Source organism: Hydra vulgaris, chromosome 09 (assembly GCF_038396675.1).
Source record: "Hydra vulgaris chromosome 09, alternate assembly HydraT2T_AEP".
Classification (NCBI taxonomy): domain Eukaryota; kingdom Metazoa; phylum Cnidaria; class Hydrozoa; order Anthoathecata; family Hydridae; genus Hydra; species Hydra vulgaris.
The window spans coordinates 10996667-11012500 of record NC_088928.1 but is presented as its reverse complement, the minus strand read 5'-3'; the positions used below and the strand labels follow the sequence as shown (position 1 = coordinate 11012500).

The window sequence follows — 15834 nt, the reverse complement described above, 5'->3', positions numbered from 1 at the left end:
TTAAGCCTTACTGTGTTTGTTTTTTTATTTTTTATTTTTTTTTGATAAGCCATTTATTTTAAGCTGAAGTACCTACATTAGACCATAAAACCATTATGTGTAAAATATAAAGACTTGAGGCTTTCCCAATTCTCATTTAATATTTGTATTTATTAGTCAAATATTATCGTTATAAAGTATAAACTTTGGTGGTCACTTATAGGTATTTGAAGCAAAGTTTGGCGCAAATAGTTTTTGATAAACATTAGCTTTTAACTGAAAAACATATTTTTTATAATTAATTTTTTTTTTCAACAAAGTCAATATTTTGAAAATATACTTTATACAATAGTCTTTATTACGAAGTCCTAGCTAACATGTCTCCATCATTTTTAGAAAGTAAGGGAACTTGATTTGATTAGGATTGGGTAAGAAAATAAAATCCCTTTTCGCATAAGTACTCATTTTAAAATGTTTAGCATGTCATAAACATCAAATTCACAAGCTCTTCATTTAATAGCTCTTCCACACAAAGGAGCCAAAAGTAGTCTACATCATTCAAATTTATAAGTTTGGCCCAGTTTTTACATTTGCAATTAGATGATGTTAAACCATTTTTTACATTTACAATTGGATGACACAAGAGAACCTATCTTGGAAAAGTTAGTTTGAGAAAAATGAAAAAAACAGTTTGGATCTCAATAATGAATGACAAATAAATGGGTTGGTTCCTATGTCACAATGTGGCATGCACTAGTAGGCTTATGTCTTTTTTACAGAGTATGTAATAGTATGTTTTGTTCCATCAAAACATAAACTGAATTTTAGGCTGAATGTGAGTTTGATTACCTTAAGTTCAACACCTCCCAATTAATAACTGAAATGGCATTTATCCTAATCTTATCTTTTAATCCATTTTTAGACTCCTTATTTTGATTTTTTTCATTTTCCAAAATCTTATTAACAACAATTAATTTATAATCCTGTTGGTCAGAATAAAGTAGAGCAGCAATGAAATTCACTGGTTAACGACAAAACAGTTTCAATAAAATAGTATTATTCTAGTTATCATTAATTAAAATTTAAGAAAATTATTATTATTATTATTATTATTATTATTATTATTATTGTATATATTATTATTACCTAAATAATTATTTGTTTAATTTGTTTATTAACTGGATATTATTATTTAATTATTATTAGGGTTATTAGAAAAACCATCAAGTTTAGAAATTAAATGATGTAATGGCAATTCATTAATATAAAGAAGACAGCCAAATGAATTCTTCTTTTCAACATTCACCTGAGACAAGCCACCTAGCCATTATCTGAATTGACATAAGAATATGTAAAATATGAAATTTAAAACAAGATTCGTATATTACCTTCTTTATATTTGCATTGAGGGGTAAAAAAATACCTGTATTAACATTTGTATTGTCCAAAACTATAGCCTGATACCTTCAATGTTCTGGAATTCTTTCATGTGAGAACATCACAGGTAAATTCAACAAAAAGTTTTCCTTTTTTCTTTAGATACATCTCTGTGCTTTAGATATTTACCTTTTATTTAGGTATTAACCTTACATTGTGCCGTAGTCAAAGTAGGCATTTTTGTTAGTGAAAAATAAAATCAAGATCAAATTGGTAACACTAGGCTTTACCAGATTCAATTTTGATTGTCTAGTGATCTACAGTGCTGGTAAATTTATAAAAATTTGTTTTGCCATCAATATCTCTCTCTTCGAAAATAAAGAGTTTTTATTTAGTTTGCTGACCAAACCAATCTTTATATCTGATATGCAAGATTGTTCAGCATGAGAACATACACATTTTACACATAAAGTGAATTTGGGGTAGTGCTTAATGATATATTAACCAGTCTGACTTAATGATGAAGTTTCACCCAAATCATTAAAAAAAAACTTTTTGGTTATTAAGTTACTTTCCAAAAGTCCTCATGTTTTATTACAGAGCAGCGAAGAAGAGCATTTAACTAAGAAGTTTATACCTTCTGTACCAATGTTGTAAATTTGGCCAGAGCTGGCATCCAACTTTAGACTTTGTATTCTAAAGCAAATGGTTGACAACTGGTTGGCACTGCGTCACAACTGCTTTAAATAATGTAAATTTTACAGCTCTTATTTAAGAACATTAGACTTATGAACATAAGGAAATTTGAAAACATTAGAATTATTTAATTTAAATATGCATTTAATTTTATTACCTGGCCTGATTTTATGTCTGTGTTAACTTGTGCATAGGCGTGTTAGAAGCAACTTTTTGCTTTTAACTTGTTCTTTAGGTTAAAACTAAGAAGAAAATATGGGGTCCAAAAAATATTTACATTTGGGACCAGGACCCATAATGTCAAACTTATTACAGTCAACAAAAAAAATAATTGTAAATTTAAAAAATATGTATGTTATACGAAAGAGTTTGTCAAGCAGAACAAAAAATATGTAAAAACCATATGCTGAAAACATTTTCTTCCCAAGGTGTTTTAAGAATGTGTAAAACAAAGACCCAGAAATTACAGGCATGCATAAAAAACTAAAAAAATAGTTCTTTAATTCCAGATTTGTTATATATCAATGATGTATTTTGTTAAGAGTTGTTATTGATATGAATTTTCTATTAAAAGCAATTGTCTATTATATACAATGAATGAAAGTTTGTTCTACGAGAATTTAAATTGTTTCATTGGCTTGTATTTTCATTACAAATAATATTTTATGCTACTTTTCTCAAAAAACAAATGATTTTTTTGTTAACAAAAAAAAACCATTTAGTAGGACATAACCACAACATGACATGCAATACCTAGAGATTAGTCATTATTGACAGAATGATGTTGGTAAAAAAAGTTCACAAAGGTGCTGAATAAAAATGTGGAAGGCAAACCCATTTTATTCTAAAAATAAAATTATTTAAAAAAAGCCATAACACTTACTAAAACATTTAAACATAAAAGAATTATTTAAGATTTAAAAAAATGTTCATTCTAATTTTTTTTTAGGACTTGAGCAAACATTCTGTTATATCATTATTGAAAATTGCAAATTATTACAATGAAATTAGACTTTTAATTGATTTTGACTTTTAGTATTTGATTGCTATATCAGTCAGTCTCTTAAAACTAGAATAAGATTGAAGCAAACATCTGGAAACAATATAAAGTACAAGGTTTCTGATAAAGGAGATGTTAGCAGATTGTCATTAAAGCATTTTTTGTCTAATTTAGAAACTAAGCGCGACATAACTATATACCTATCAGAATATGCTTATGATGCACTATAAGATCAATGAATATATTTTTCAATTACATATGATTTAAAAACAGTTACAAATAACTCCAGTTTTGATATTAAGTTACAAATATCTTCAGTTTTGATATTAAGCCATAATCACGAAGAGGCAGATACTTTTCTTGTTCTCCATGCCATTGGTATTGCAAGATGTAATCCGTTTTCAGAATGCTTTGTTTTCTCCTCTGTTACAGACATACTTTTGTTGCTAATATTTTACTGTGAATATCTACCTTTTACAATAAACTTACAAACTGAAAAAGGATCAGAAGAACGTGACATCAGTATCAAGAATTTTTTTGAAGCAATTAGTTCCAAACGTTCAAAAGCTTTAATGGGTTTTCATGTTTCAACAGGATGTGACCAGACCGGCAGCTTCTATGGAAAATCTAAATTAACATGGTGGAAGTCATTCATGGTTGTGGATGACAAGGTTTTGTATGCATTATCAGTGTTAGGCAATACTGATTGATTGCCGAATCAGGTTACTCTTTAAGGTATTGAGCATTTTGTAGTCAACACAAAGTCATTTTGTATGTCTAATATTAGGAAGATCTCACAAGCCTTAACAAAATCCTCCCTTTCCTGAAGGCTTTGGCTGGAAGATTGATGGTGAATCCCTTAATCCAATATTAACAGATAGTCTTTCTGTTCCATTTAGTTTAACTGAATTGAGTGTTTTTGATGTAGTGGTGATTGCAGTACAAAGAGATGCAAGTGTTATAAAAACAACTTTGCCTGTACAGCAATTTGTACACTGATATTTACGATTGAAGTGATGAGAAGCTAGAGATATCTGATACATCCGATATAGAAGACTAATATTTATGTTTATAATTTATGAAATTTTATTAGTTTTACTTATCACTAATAGTGCAATAAATAAATAGATAGTGCAATAAAAAAATAAATGTTTTTTAAATTATCTTTTTATTAAAAAGATAGTTTTATCTTTACTTAACAAGTTGTAAAAATGTTTAAATGTTTTTTGTTTTACTGGACGAATTCTTTTAAACCACTTTTTGCCTGAATAGAGAGGGGGATATGCCTTCTCTTTTTTGACAAATGTATAAAAGTGATGCCATTGTGATATCCATGCCAATACAGTCCCGACCTTTTTTAAAAGAAGATATACAGTTTTATCTTTTTAATAAAAAGCATTTGAAATAACATTTGTCAATATGAAAAGTCAAACGTATTAAATGACTTCAAATTCTATTAAAACAATCCTTCATGCATATATTCAATAGATAATTGTTTTGAACATAAATTTACATTAATAAAAATTCTCTAAGTAAAATTTTATCTGGATATATAACAAAATTAGAATGAAAAATCTTCTTTTTTTTTTTTGTTGTCTTTTTATGCTGGTCTGTAATTTAAATACTCTGTAAGGAGTTATATTTTGGGAAAGAAACTTTTACAGCAAATGGTTTTACATATTTTTTGTTCCGCTTGACAAGCTCTTTCATAAAACATATATTTTTTAAATTTACGATTATTTTTTAATTTTGATTGTAATAAGTTTGACTCGTGGGTCCCGGCCCCAAATAGGAAAATATGTTGGTACCCATTTTTTTCTTCTTAATTTTAACCTAAAGAACAAGTTGAAAGCAAAAAGTTGCTTTTAACACGCCTGTGCACAGGAAGTACACAGTGACCCTCACTATAACTTAAAAAGTATATATATATATATATATATATATATATATATATATATATATATATATTTATTTATTTATTGATAAATTTTGTATATTGCTGGAAATACAACTCTTGTCTTTTTAAGAGTGATCAATATCTTTTTGAAAAAAATAGATCAAATAATATTAAAATATTTTAAATGAGAAAATACAACTTTATAATGGAACTTGAAGTTTCATGCCATTCGGCAATCATCAGCCATATATATATATATATATATATATATATATATATATATATATATATATATATATATATATATATATATATATATCAGGCCTTGTTAAGAAGCGCTACGCAGCTCGCATTTTGCTTGCGAAAAGGCGATTTGCCTACGCGTTCAGCAGTTTTGCGCTACGCAAAAACTTATATCTTTTAGAATATTTAAATTATCTTTTGATTACCGTTAACGTGAGGTTTATTCAGAAGAAATAAAGTCGTAAGTAAAAGCATTTAACCGCAATTGTAAAATAATAGATTTTTTTGTTAAAGAAACAGTTTGTTTCATTTTTTTTTTTGTTATTAAAAATTAGTTAAAAAAACAAAGTGTTTTAAGTTTTATCTTAAGGAACTAAATATATAAATTCCTTTTAAATATAAAAATTATTTTTAGTCATAATAAGTTTAAAAAATGCACGATTTATTTTGATGTAAATATTTTATTATTAAGATATTTTGTTTATTGTTAATTCAATAACGTAAAGTTTTAATGACGTTCATTTAATTTATGAAAATAAATTATGATCACGAATATGTTATCGGCAACTGATAAATAACAAAAAAAACTTTATTGTTTAAAAACATTATTAAAAAGAGTTCACAAATTAAATAAGAAAAAATGTATTAACAGTTAATAAAATAACCAAAAACCAAATATAAAATCATAAGAAAATAAACAAACATTTTACGTTTCATGAAAAAAATATTTTTTTCAAAATAAAATTTAGTTCATATTTGAAAAAAATAATAAAAAGTATAATAAAGATTTTTTTAATAAGAACTTAGATTTTATTTGTAACTTTTGTTATAGTGAGAAAAAAACAAACTGTTTGTATGATTTTTAACGCGTTAATAAAATAACTTTAATTACAATGCGGTACTTGAAAAGACGCTAGTGACGCAATATAACTTCTAACGATGCAAAATATATTTGCTGAGTTGAGTTACTTAGAAATGCGCTACGCGTTTTCGCTACGCAGCGAAATCTCGTAACAAGGCCTGATATATACACTGAGGCATATTCGTTTAGACCCATCAATTTTTTTCTCTGTATCTTAATTTTTTTCTATGTATTGTCAACTGATATGCATGCAAGTTATTATCAAAATAATTGTTGTGTTGTGGGCTAATAAAAATCACAAAAAAAATTTTTCTATGTGTGTTTATTAACATGAGAGTATGTTTGATATATAAAAGTACATTTTTTAATTGGAATATATCTATAGACGCAATCAGGTTAATAACGGTAATTATTGATTTTTAATCACTTTTACACAAATAAATTGATAAATTTTAATGTAATTTGATCTTTTGCTCTGCCAGTATCATTTTTATTGCATTTTACGAAATGCCTGAAGGAAAGTATTTGACAGATGTTGAAAAAATACAAATTAATTTATATCGTGGCTCAGAAATCTCACCAGCATATTCTATACGAGAAATAGCAAGAAAAATTGGAAGATCTAACCATGTTGTACGAAACTACATTGCAAATGGTGACAATTACGGTGTAAAAAAAGCAACAAACGGCAACAAAGTTTTAACAAATTGGCAAATTAATCGAATTCCCTTCGAAGCAATCAAAAATGAATCGAATGCAACACAAATAAAGGATAAATTATTATTGCCTGTCACCAATGAACATGTTGCACATATTCTACGTACAACACCAAACGTAAAGTGGAAGAAACCACACCAAAAACCAATGTTAAAAAAATACCATAAAATTGTAGATTACAGTTTGCTAAAAACTTTATGCATTGGACTCATGAGTGGCAAAACGTAATATTTTCAGATGAAAAAAAGTTCAATTTAGATGGACCGGACTCTTACAGTTGTTATTGGCATGATCTAAGAGGAATAAATGACCCACAAACAAAACGAAATTATGGAGGAGGAAGTTTAATGGTTTGGGGTGGATTTTCTTATTCAAGAAAATTGACTCTGTGTTGTGGTTTACCTAAAATGAACTCGATAAAGTATACAGAAATGTTGGATGATGTTCTCATAACTTATATGGATGAAAACATGGACGATAATGCCATATTTCAGCAAGATAATGCTGCAATTCACACATCTAGGCATTCTATGAAATGGTTTAAAGACCACAACATCCCGGTTCTCGAATGGCCAGCTTGTAGCCCGGACTTAAATCCAATCGAGAACGTGTGGGGAATGCTATCAAGAAAAGTTTATGACGCTAAAGCAGCCGGACACCAATTTAAAACTGTTACTGAGTTAAAGTATAAAATCCTTGAAGCATGGTACGAGTAGGATCAAACTACACTTCAACGACTAGTGGAGTCAATGAAAGGCAGAATTTTTGAGGTGATCCAGTGTAATGGAGGACATACGCATTACTAATTTCCATCTTTTAATGTCAAAAAAATGATTGCGTCTATAGATATATTCCAATTAAAAAATGTTCTTTTGTATATCAAACATACTCTCATGTTAATAAAGACACATATAAAAAAATTTTTTGTGATTTTTATTAGCCCACAACACAACAATTATTTTGATAATAACTTGCATGCATATCAGTTGACAATACATAGAAAAAAATTAAGATACAGAGAAAAAAATTGATGCGTCTAAACGAATATGCCTCAGTGTATATATACATAACTATAAGTTCAGTTTGAATTTTAAAGTTTCGAAAACAATCTTTTGTGAAACTTTAAAATTTACTTATTTTTTTTCTTTAGAAATTAACTACTTCAGCTTAAAGTTTCCAGAAATTGCTGGTGTCTAATACTTATTCTATTATTTTTATTTTTTTATTTTTATTTTCAGTAATAAACATAAGCTAACAACTATAATAGTAATAAACTAAAAAATAAAATGTTTTGTATTGCATAAAAGTGCTTGCATAATTAGGACCAAATTTCATATTTTATTTTTAAAAAGTTTCCAACTAAACATTTGTTTTTTGATTCTACTGTAAAATATTTTTATGAGTTATTTATGTAAGCTAATGTAAGTTTAATGTTGAAATGCGAGCCATTCCTGCCAAAGCATCGATGTCTGTATAATTAACTTTCAATTGTTTTTAAATTTTTATTTACTTTTACAATAACAAGCATGATTAAATAATAAGGGTTTAATACATTTGTAAATGGTTTTGATTAAGCATGACAACTGTAATTTTAACTTAAAGATTTATGCATGCTATGTTATGCACACTGTGTTATGCATGCTAATATGTTTAAAAAGGGTTGCTTTATCAGCAGCATTTTTTATGATGAGAAGCTTACCTGATATTTGTATATTTTGAGCTTAATTATATAAAAATTAGTAGAAAATCACTTAACAAAAATTTTTTTCATTTTACATTGTGTTTCATAAATAAAGGCTCATCAGAAATCAGATTTCTGATGAGTCTTTATTGATGAAACACAGTGTAAAATGAAAAAAAATTTTGTTAAGTGATTTATTACTAATTTATAATTGCTCTGTTCTGTTAAGAACATTGAGCACTCTATTTTGTAGAATACATTTTAAAGTTGTTTAAGTTTATATATATATATATCAGGCCTTGTTTAGAAGCGTTACGCAGCTCGCATTATGCCTGCGAAAAGGCGATTTGCCTAAGCGTTCAGAAGTTTTGCATTATGCAAAAACTTTTATTTTTTAGAATATTTAAATTATCTTTTGATATCGTTTATGTGACGTTTATTCAGAAGAAATAAAGTCGTAAGTAAAAGCATTAAACCGCAATTGTAAACTATTAGATTTTTTGCTAAAGAAACAGTTTATTTAATAATTTTTTGTTGTTGTTAAAAATTAATTAAAGAAAATAAAGTTATTTAAATATATAAATTCCTTTTAAATATAAAAATTATTTTTTGTCATAATAGTTTAAAAAAAGCACGATTTATTTTGATGTAAATATTTTATTAATAAGATATTTTGTTTATTGTTAATTCAATAACGTAAAGTTATGAAAAAAATATTTTTTTCAAAAAAAATTTAGTTCATGTTTGAAAAAAATAATAAAAATGATTTTTCAAATAGGGTCTTAGATTTTATTTGTAACTTTTGTTATAGTGAGAAAAAAAAAACTGTTTGTATGATTTTTAACGCGTTAATAAAATAACTTTAATTACAATGCGGTACTTGAAAAGACGCTAGTGACGCAATATAACTTCTAACAGTACAAAATATATTTGCTGAGTTGAGTTACTTTGAAATTTACGCGTTACGCGTTTTCGTTACGCAGCAAAATCTCGTAACAAGGCCTGATATATATATATATATCATAACAAGGCCTGATATATATATATATATATGATATAGATATATGTATATATCTATGTATGTATATATATATATATATATATATATATATATATATATATATATATATATATATATATATATATATATATATATATATATATATATATATATATATATATATACAACCCGTAGATGTTGTCCAAAAGTTTTTTCCATATTGTGTTGACAAAAAGTAAAAATTAAAATGCAAGACCGGAATTTTTTTTTTTTATTAATTGATAGACTGCCTGCCCCAACCAAACCCTCAGTCGATGTAGCAACACTCCCTTGCGGGTCAGGCTAAAAGATAGTAGATGTAGCAGCACTCCCTTGCGGGTCAGGCTATTTGTCAGTCGATGTAGCAGCACTCCCTTGCGAGTTTTTGTGGTTTTTTTAAAAAACGATTTATTTGTAATTAAATTAATGGCTTTTACTTTCGTTCAACACGCAAATGTTGGACGAAAGTCAAAAGTAATTAAAAGTGACGTATGTGTTGGCATAAGAATCACTTTTTTCCTTCCGCTCTTCCCAAAGACAACAAACTATAGATCTATATATATATATATATATATATATATATATATATATATATATATATATATATATCTATCTATATATATATACATTATGGTCAATTAGATTTGCGTTTTTGTGGTTTTTTTATATAACGATTAATTTGTAATTAAATTAATGGTTTTGAATTTCGTCCAACATGAAAATGTTGGACGAAAGTCAAAAGTAATTAAAAGTGACGTATATGTTGGCGTATGAATCACTTTTTTCCTTCCGCTCTTCCCAAAGACAACAAACTATAGATCTATATATATATATATATATATATATATATATATATATATATATATATATATATATATATATATATATATATATATATATTATTATATATATATATGTATATAAGTGAGGTTAGTATTGTGGTGTAAAATACAAAAACTCTTGTTCGTATGACAGTGCTCAATATTATCAAATAATAGAGCAATTTATACTTTAAGTAATTAAATGAATAAAAACAACTAAATAGCAGGACTTAAAGTTTCATGCCAGAAGGCAATCATCAGCCGTGAATACAAACAAAAAATGTCAAAAAACCGTTTAAAAAACTTAAAATTAATTACCGTAGAACGGATTCAGACGTGCTAAACAAATCTGAGTAAAAACAAAACAAGAAGTCGTTATAGTTTACTAGTCTCCTGTGTCAAATAAAGAGAGCAAAAATTTCTTTGAATGTCGACACTGAGATACAATTTCATTCTTTTTGTTTAGTAAATTTGTTCCACTATGTGATAAAATTACATATTTTTCATAGAGACAGAGGTGGCATATTTTTGTTGTAAGATTATAGGGTCTGCAACGTTTAATTATTCTCCACGTTAAGATAGGTTTTATGTTTTGATCTTTCAAGCTCCATGCTTCCTTTGAAAGTTCAGTGTCGTTTCTGTATTTAACTGAAGCAAAGGATTTTAGATGATTAGCGTATCTTAATTTAAATGATGCATGACTAAATATACTTTTTTGTTGCCTTCATTATTAATTGTAGCTTGGTAAACAATATTGTCGAACAAACACTGTTTGTTTAATGGACAAATTGATTTATTTACACAGTTACATTGCTTGGTTTCTATTTGCTTGTTGTTGTGCAATATTTTATGATTGTGTGAGTTGATTATTGATTTCAGGTTAGTTTTTTCAGGTTAGTTTTAGGTTCATTTTTTTTCGTTAATCTTTCCATAAAAATTCCCGAGTTGCTCATTAATCATCAAACAATAAAACGAAAAAAATATACAAAGTTTCTTAGTGTGCAAACAGATAAAAAAATTTCATGGAGAAATATTATAGGCCAAATTAAATAAAAAATATTGTCTACAATAGGCAGAAAATATTTTTCTCAATCACTTTTTGATTTTAGTTTACGATGAAAACATTGTTTTAGTCTAGCCCTTGTTCTTGGGTCAATGAATATTTGTACAAAAGCAATAAAAAAAAAAAAATTTGATTTTCATGTTAAAAAGGTCACCCTCAAACCTAAAATTTGAATTTACATTATATGTATGGATCAAATTTTAAACAATTTTATGATCATTATTTTTTCATTTTATTTTTTTAATTGGAGTGTTATTATGTGATAGAGTTATTATGTTTTAAGCATTTAACAGTTTATTGTTACACAATAACACTCTAAGTTACAAATAAATATAAAATTACCAACTTAAATAACAATTCTACAAGTACATAAAGCTACTGTATATATCAAAAAAAAATTGTGTAGTATTCAGTTTAATTAAAATGAAATATTCAATTTTTTTATTTTATTAAACATAATAAATCTAAGATGGAGGTTATCTTTTTTTTACATTTTACAAATGTAAAAAAAATCTTAAAGACACTTGATTGCTTGTTCTGCACACTGATTTGTTCTGGGAATTTCCTGCCTTGATGCTATATTGCTTCCAATAATCATTTGCAGTATACATTTGGTCAGTAAACTATTGGTCTCACCATCTGTAGGAGATAAATCTACAAATGTTGAGCAGCGAGTCTCTTAACTCTGGTAGAAGAATAAATGCCAAAAGAGCTAGTATTGCTCAGGAGTTCCATCTTGTATTATTTAGTTTAGGTATTTTCTGAAACTTCACTTTAGGAAATACTCCAGATTCTTTTAAAGATACTTAACAAGCAGAATACTTTTGTTAAATAAAATAGAAATTTCATATCATCACGCCATCCTGCTGTTTCAGTAATCACTTCTTAACCATTCTTGATGTTCTTCCTGAGCTGTTTGTAGCTCTTTACAAGTTCCATGATAATTGTATATTATATATATTGGGTAACATGTTTTTTTTCTCTAAGTTCTTCATCTATTACTACGCAAAAGAATCATCAAGAACACAATGTTGACAACCAATGAGTTGTTGTTCTTCTGATTTCTTTTTAGTAAAACATCTTAGTAGCTGACTGACAATCCTATTCCTTCAGTGCTTACATTTGTAGTGTCCTCTCAATCATCTTTATACTCTTCCATAAATTTAATTCATTGAGAATAGCTGTTATACCTTTAACAACAGTAACTGTTTTTTTGTCTGGTAGATCTAGTGCTTGTAAATAAACTTCTCTTTAGTTATTTTTCAACACTAACACTTGATATTCTTGGTGACTAATACGTTTAACATCAAAATGCAGTGACCAGCTTTCTAAATGTAGTGTTTTCTTCTTTAAGTTAGCATTTCTTAAATAAGCAGCAAATGATTGCTGCTTTGTTGGTTGATAACTTTGAAGATGTTACTAATTTATTTGCAGTTTTGGTTTTGCTGTAGTTCTTGCTGGTACTTGTGGAGTGATGTTTTGCATCTTAAGACAATAATAATAAATATAAGTGCTACTGTACTTCTATATTATTTGACTGCTATCTGGCGAACACAGATTTTAGCGTTGCTCATTCAGGCAGCTTATATAGTCTAAATCTTGCTAATTTTCATAAATTTCTAGAAAACTCCAGAACATTCTAGAAAGTTTTAGAGATTTTTAAAAACATTCAGAACAGTCCAGAAAATTCTAGAAAGTTCCATAAGGTTCAAGAAAATTCTAGGCTTCAGAAATTACTACTAAAATTACTAAAATTACTGCCTGCAAATACTACTTAGATTCCATTTTTAAAATGTTATGTTGTGGGTGACCTTTTTTGAAAATTAATCAGAATAAAATACATTTTCATTACTTTTGAGCAAAAGTTCATTGATTTATGACAGGAAACTAATTTTTTTACAAAAAGTTAAAAAGTCATAAGCTCAATATACATTTACATATATGTATAGATGCGTGTTTAGATAACATGTCTGATGTCACACAGAAATAGCCTGCTGCCCAGCCTTGAGTACATATATCAACTATATTATTAGGGGGGGTCCAAAGTTCTATATTTTTTGTTTAACCAGTTATTCTTTATTAATTTTTTTAGAAAAGTTTGAAAAACAATTCAGTTTTTTCTATTTTTTTGTGGTTGGCCTTCTACTTCTATTTAAACATTTTTAAAGATACAAAAAAAAAAAACTGAAAAAATTTGAAAGTAAAATCTTTGCAGCAGTTGTTTAGCACATAAAGTTACGCAACTTCATGTTAAAATTTATGCAATTTAAATTCTGATGGATAAACTTGAATTAAAATGAATAATAGTTGCGTTTAAAAAAAAAAAATGTAATAAAACTTTTTTTGTTAAAACGTAAACTTTATAAATACTTAAAAAACAGCTTTTGTTTTACTTTGCAAGAGAATACTTTGTTTCTATTATTGTTAACTAAATTTAGATATCAATTAAAATGAAAAAAATTGTAACAAGACATAATAACAAAATAGTTTTAAATCGAAAAAAAAAAACTCCTTTAGAAATTCTCCCTGTAGTTGATAAATTTTATCATACAAAGCTGTCTTTACTCAAAGATGTTCTTTCACTTGTCTTTATTGAAGTCAACAATAAATTATCTTTTGAAAGTACTTGTCGAAGAGTTGCAAAGTTAATAGAAATTCATTGGACAGAACGTAATATCTACACAATATCATATCAGACTATTTTAAAACATCTGTAAAGTGAAATCAATGAATATCGCTACTTAAAAGGTGTTGACAAAAACAAGCAAGGTGACAGAAAATGTCAAAAAAAACTTTTTGACATTTTCTGCTTCAATTCACAACGTCGTGAAAAGCTAGAGAAGTTTTTCGGTATTTCAATGAATGCTGAAGACTACTCGTATCTAGAAAACATGCGCGGTAACAGGAATTTTACATGTCAAAATGTTGATAAAACTTTCCATCAAAAAGTTATTAATGACAAAAGAAAAATAAAGAAAAAGATAAGAAATGAAACAGCAGTTTATCAGACAATGTACGTTGATAATGATGATAGCGAGTTAAGTGAATTTGAAGACGAAGATGAATTTCTTGCAAGAGAATTAGCAAAAAATTAATACCAGCTCTTTGAAAAAGACACTGAACCAATTTAAAAAAAGCGAGTTATGTTTGTTGATGTAAGTGAACTAAAACTGCCATACATGACGAGATTAAAACCAAAATTAAAGAAGATTATTAAGAAGTTGTTGATGTAGTTCACAAATAAGCATCAAAGAACTTTGATGATTGCATTATTGTTGCAAATATAGTTCGGCAAAGTTTAGCTATAGTTCTTCAACACCAAAGAGGAAAGCATTATGGGTTTGGAGAGAAACAATGATCGATTACCTGATGAGTATTATGTTTTTAATCAAGTTGTTGGAGTTGATAAAACAGTTACAAATAATATTGAACTTGAGCGTCAGTGTGAAACTCATAGCAATCGACTTCGAAAAAAACCGTCACTTTCAACAGTTTCACACGCTAATGTTCTTAAATATTCAAACCATTTAAGAAATGAAGATTCAAATAATTTAGAACTATTTTGGAAAATGGGTCCTATTGTTAGAAAAATTGAAAGTATAGAATACAGTTGGAACCAGCGACAGATTCAACTGAGGCAAAGCGGCTTAACTAAAAAAGAACAATAAGCTTTACATCAGGCGTCCACAAGAAATTCCATTTTAACTTGTTTAAAACTACAAGGTGGCCCATTTACTAGTGCATCAGATGTCTGTGAATATATTGAAAAAGAGCAAGATCTGATAAAATGCCAAAAACGATTGAAGAATGAAGTAATTTATTTTAGAGATACAAGTAGGTCATTGCCGCGAAAATCAACTCTATTTAAAATCATAGTTTTTGATAAAAATACAAAAAAGCGTCGTCTTGTCTATAGAAGAATATGCTACTAATTTGAAGGTTCTACTTGGAAAATCATCACAGCAATCCACAATCACCTACGATGACTTCCACAAAGTTATTTTGCACTTTCAATAGAGGTCGAAACAAATTATTATTAATATTAGACTATCTTGATGATGTGCAATGTCTAATTTTTTGTGTTATTTATAACTAGGTATAATGATAACATGTTTTATTAATAAAATGAAAAAAAAAAATTTGCCATATGTTTTACATCGCTTATACTTGAAAATAATACTGATTTAATTTAATTTAACAGTAAATTGTTTTGTCAAAATAATCACTTTTATTAAAATCGAAGTAGAAGGCTAAATATTAATAATGAAGTAAAAACATTGTGAAATTCGAAATCAGCATAAAAAATTAATTAAGAAAAAGTGGTTAGACTACAAAAAATCTAAAAAAAAGTCAAATTTGGACCCCTAATATTATAGCCTGCTGTCACAAAGGAATGTTGCTACATCGACTGAGGGTTTGGGATGGGGCAGCAATCTTTTCTTTCATTATTCTTCTTTTT

At 27.3% G+C, this 15834-nt stretch overlaps 1 protein-coding gene across 3 annotated transcripts in view; it reads left to right on the top strand.

The window, feature by feature from the left end:
* The window catches only part of LOC100213223 (polypeptide N-acetylgalactosaminyltransferase 2), a 44513-nt gene that overhangs the window by 23655 nt on the left and 5024 nt on the right, over window positions 1-15834 (top strand). The gene's annotated exons all lie outside the window — the stretch shown is intronic.